This window comes from Oryctolagus cuniculus, chromosome X (assembly GCF_964237555.1).
Source record: "Oryctolagus cuniculus chromosome X, mOryCun1.1, whole genome shotgun sequence".
Lineage (NCBI taxonomy): Eukaryota > Metazoa > Chordata > Mammalia > Lagomorpha > Leporidae > Oryctolagus > Oryctolagus cuniculus.
The window spans coordinates 103,555,650-103,561,284 of record NC_091453.1 but is presented as its reverse complement, the minus strand read 5'-3'; the positions used below and the strand labels follow the sequence as shown (position 1 = coordinate 103,561,284).

The 5,635-nt window shown below is 33.9% G+C and overlaps 1 pseudogene; it reads left to right on the top strand.

The window, feature by feature from the left end:
* The first annotated feature begins 251 nt into the window (after window positions 1-251).
* Window positions 252-1,722, top strand: LOC100355234 (26S proteasome non-ATPase regulatory subunit 10 pseudogene; annotated as a pseudogene).
* Window positions 1,723-5,635: the final 3,913 nt, after the last annotated feature.

Below are 5,635 nucleotides of genomic sequence, written 5' to 3'. Positions count from 1 at the left end.
TTAAATTTTTGTTAAGCAAACTTATAGGAAGCATATACTGCTGTAGTATTAATGAGTTGTGATTACTTGAAAATTTATTAGTGAAGTTGAACAATTTCTCATTTGATTAGCTTATAGTTCTTGTCTATTTTTCTGGCATACTATGGTCTTTTTACTTTTTATTTGTTAAATCTTTTATTTAGTAGAGCTACGAGCTTTTGTTAGTAATGTAAATTAAAAATATGTTATGTCAAAAATGTATAAAAGGGGCGATCCTGGGCAAGCGAAATGGAGGGGTATGTGTCTAACCTAATGGTCTGCAACCTGGCCTACAGCGGGAAGCTGGAGGAGCTGAGGGAGAGCATCCTGGCCGATAAATCCCTGGCTACCAGAACTGACCAGGACAGCAGAACCGCATTGCATTGGGCATGCTCAGCTGGACATACAGAAATTGTTGAATTCTTGCTGCAACTTGGAGTGCCAGTGAATGATAAAGACGATGCAGGTTGGTCTCCTCTTCACATCGCTGCTTCTGCCGGCCGGGATGAGATTGTAAAAGCGCTTCTGGGGAAGGGTGCTCAAGTGAACGCTGTCAATCAAAATGGCTGCACTCCCCTACATTACGCAGCTTCCAAAAATACGCACGAGATTGCTGTCCTGCTACTGGAAGGCGGTGCTAATCCAGACGCTAAGGACCATTACGAGGCTACATCAATGCACCGAGCAGCAGCCAAGGGTAACTTGAAGATGATTCATACCCTTCTGCACTACAAAGCATCCACAAACATGCAAGACACTGAGGGCAACACTCCTCTACACTTAGCCTGTGATGAGGAGAGAGTGGAAGAGGCAAAACTGCTGGTGTCCCAAGGAGCAAGTATTTACATAGAAAATAAAGAAGAAAAGACACCCCTGCAAGTGGCCAAGGGTGGCCTGGGTTTAATCCTCAAGAGAATGGTGGAAGATTAAACAGCTTGAGTTTATCCTTACTTTATGTTTTCTCTGTTGTCCCCCAATGTCCTGGAAGCTGATATACTTGTGCAACAGGTACCCACTATGAATCGTGACTTTTTTCACCTTCAAAGTCTTACAAACATGTTGCTAATATTCCTGCTGAGGTACCTGTTCTAAATTTACAACTTGGCTTTCTAGGCATAGCTGTCAAGATTGTTCTACTGTTGTTGTATATTAGTCTGTATTGAATATTGGTTTATTTGGAATAAGTGATTCTGTGTCTGCTGCGAGTCTTCAGCACTCTCCCATGCACTTTCCATCCCCCTGGGAAGCAGAAGAATCCCAGTAGCAGCAGGCCCATCGTCCTGCCATATGGTTCTAGGTAGATTCTCTATGTTCCTCCATACACTTGAAACACATCCTAACTTGTTTCTCAAGTTCACTCAGAGGCCTATGCCAAATGTTTCTGATTGCTGGATTTTTCTTTCAATTATAAGGTTTAATTTATTTTTGTTATAGGAGGAATATATATATGAGTGGACCAAATTTTAAGCTGGAGGACATGCTCTGAAGTAATGGAAAGTAATAGCCTGTGGACCATGTATCTTACTGATGACTTGCTTCCTCTCTAAAACAAAACATTGTTTTTGAAAATGAAGCGTTGAAGTTACTTATATTCAGTCATCCTATATTGAAAAGAATGTTAAGCTTGCTAAAATGATATGTAACAAAAATGCATTTTGATTTGTATTAAAGAAACTAAAAAACAAAAAAAATGTATAAAAAAAATGAAATTTCATTCATGACAGCTTCCAAAAATCAAATATTTTGAATACATTAGCCACAGAAGTGAAAGATCTCCACAATGAAAATGATAAAACCGTGAAAAAAAATTAAAGACCCAACAAATAGAAAAATCTACCCCATTCATGGATTGAAAGAATTATTTTATTAAGATATCTATACTACCAAATTAATCTACAGATCCAATGCAATTTTAGTCAAAATACAAATGATATTAATTACAGAATTAGAAAAATATCCTAAAATTCATATGGAATACCAAAAGGCCCAGAATCCAGAGTAACCAGAGTGATCCTAAGGGAAAAAAAAGAATGAATGAATGAATGAATGAAGAAAGAAAGAAAGAAAGAAAGAAAGCTGAAATCATAACAATACCCGATTTCCAAACACACTACAAAGCTATAAAAATCAAAACAACACAATACTAACATAAAAACTGACATATTGACAAATGGAATGGAATTTTAAAAACTCATAAAATAGTCCATGCAAAAACAAGAGGTTGTATGTGATTTTTTTTGCCTTTTTTTGTACCAATCTACCAACAGCATACACTGTAGAAAAGATAGTCTTTTCTTTTTTTTTCTTTTTTTTTATTTGAAAGGTAGTGTTGTAGTGAGAGAGAGAGACAGAGAGAAAGGTCTTCCCTCCATTGGTTCACTGCCCAAATAGCTGCCCTGGCCATCACTGGGCAGATCCAGAGCCAGGAGCCAGACCCAAATGTAAGACCTGAAACTGAAGTTGTTGAAGAAAACATAGGGGAAACCCTGATTTAATGGTTTCTTAGGCAACAAAAACAAGATGGGACATGTGAAACCCAGACACTTCTGTATAGCAAAGGAAACAATAAATTACTAATAGAGTAAAAACACATCTGACAGAACAGGAGAAATGTTTTCAAGCTACTTTTTTGACAAAAGATTGATATACAGAATATATTAGCAACTCAAAAAATCAGCAACAAAAACAGAAAACAACAACAAAGAAGCCAGTCCAGTTAAGAAATAGGCAAAGGACCTGAATAGAGAGTTCTCAACAGAAGAAATACCAGTGACCAACAACTAAATGAGCAGGGAAAAGTAAATCAAACTGTTATGAGACAGCACTTACACCTCATAGAATGGCTATTATCAAAATGATATAAAATTTTAGTTGAATCAGTGCTTAGAAATAAATATATAGCTATACATACATGTGTTAGAAATAAAAGAAATTTTTGAAATATTTGACATAAGAATCCACCATCAGATACTAGAAAAAGAACAATGAATTAAATTAAGTAAAAGCAAGGAGTAATAGAAGTGAAAGCAGATGTTAAGGACATAGAAATTTTAAACAATAGACAATAGCAAAACCATTTTTTTTACAATAACCTATGGATGGACTGCTCATGAACAAAGAAGCCAAATTACCAATATCAGGAAAGCAGAAGGCAACATCACTGAAGATTTAGAGATATTAAAAGATAATGGGATAATATTATTATCAAGTTTTTGCTGAGAAATTTGACAATATAGGTAAAATGAATATGCTAGATGAATTATACAGTGCATCAAAGTGGACACAGATGAAACTGAATATCTTAATAGTTATATATCTATTAATGAAATTGAACTTTTTATAATTCAGAAAGTGAAGGGAACCAGACTCATTGCAGCCAAATTTTGATAAAGTCTGGACAGAGTAATAACAAATATTCCTTGTGAGCATAGAAGAAAATATTGAAAATATTAATAAATTAAGTCTAACAATACATAAAAAGATAAGGAGCTTCTGTTCTTGGAATATGAAGTTTTGTTTAACATTAGAAAAAACTAATATATCTTTCCAGTTAATAGGATAGAAGAGAAAAAAATGACTGTCGCTAGAGCAGATAAACCATTGACAGAAGTCAACATTCCTTCAGGATAAAATTTCTTAACAAACTTGAAATAGGAAGTAACTTCTTCAACTTGACAAGAGGCAACTATGTAAAATCTACAGCTTGCGCCCTACTAAGTGGTACAAATTTGAGCATTCCCCTCCGCTAAGACTAAGACAGGGCAAGGATGCCTCCTTTCACTGATTTTATTCAACATCAGCCAGAATTCCTTTTATAAAAGTGATTTATTCATTTGCTATTCATTTATTATTAATTTGAAAGAAAGTGGCAGAACAGAGGAGAGAGGAGAGAGAGGGGAGAGAGATCTTCCATCGACTGCTTTACTCGCCAAATGCCTGATGCAACAGCCAGGGCTGGGCAAGGCAGAATCCATGCCAGGAACTTCATCTAGGTCTCCCACATGAGTGTCACAGGCCCAAGTAATTGAGCCATCATCTGCTGCTTTCCCTGGTGCGTTAGCAGGGAGCTGGATTGGAAGTGGAGCAGCTGAGACTTGAACTGGTATTACAAAATAGGATGTCTGTGATACAAGCAGAGGCTTAATCAGCTGAACCACAATGCTGGTCAGATTGCATGTCTTAGCCAATACAAAAAAAGGGAAAAAACATTAAAGCATAAAATTGACAAAGGAAGTGTAAAGTTATCCATTTATAGATTATTTATGTAAGAGATCTATAATACAAATACTAAAAGTAATTAGTAAATTTAGCAAAGTTTTGGAATGACAGGTTAATATTCAAAAAACAATAATATTTTACATATTAGTAAGAAACATAGAAAATGATATTGAAAACATAGCAATTCCATTTACAAAAACATTGGCATATATAAATGTTTGGAAAAATACTTTGACAAAAACTTTGTGAAAGACTTCGACAAAAATTAATAAAATATAGTTGAGATAAAATAAGGAAGGCATTAATATGTGAAGTTATACCACATACTCATGGCTCTGAATCAATGGTGTTGTCAATTCTCTCTAAATTAATGTATAGATTCAACAAAAATCTCAAGTAAAACCCCAGAAGTTTATTTATAGGAAGTAACAAGTTGATCCCAAGTTCACATGGAAATGAGAATCTATAGTAATCTTTAGAAAAGAGAATAAAGTTGAAAACTTTAATTCTTATTCAAGATTTAGTCCGTACTCAAAAATATGTGGTTTCTCCATTAGAAACAAAAATAGATCACTGCAATAGAATAGAAAGCTTGTAAAGGAAATAAATCCACACTTTTATAACCCTTTATTTTCACCAAAGACACCAAAGGGATCCAATGGGACAAAGAAAAGCTTTTCAGCAAAGGAAGCTAAAATAACTTAACATTAACATAAAAATGATTAACTTTTACCTCATTTCAAAAATAATAATTATTATATGAGTCTAAGACTTAATATTAAAAAGTGAAAAGATATAATTTTTAGAAGAAAGCTGCATAAAAATTCTTTCTGTGATTTGGAGGTAAGCAAATATTTTTAGACAGATCACAGAGAAGAATAACTATAAAGGAAAAAGGTAACAAATGAAGATTCTTTAAAATATAAAATTTCTGCTTATCAAAAAGACACAATTAAATATATTAATAGGCAAGTCACAACATAGGAAAAAGCATTCACAAACTATGTACCTGATAAAGGAATAGTATACAGGATATATAAATAAATTCTAGAATTCAATATTTAAATAATTTTAAAGAAATCCAGAAAATAAAATGAACAAAATGTTCAAATATACACTTGAAATTATACATTATATGAATGGTCAATGATCACATCATTAGTCATTGGGGAAATGCAGATTAAAGACACAAGTTACTACTAGCTTTGGTTACAATGACTGATATCACCAATTGTTTATGATGTGGAAAAACTTGAATTCTCTTGCAATGTTAGTAGAAATATAAAATGGTTTTGTCAGATTGAAAATGAGTCTGGGAGTTTCTTCTACACTTATGTCTACAGTATGGCACATTCATTTTGCTTTTAGGTGTTTCCCTGTAGAAATGCAAGTATATGTT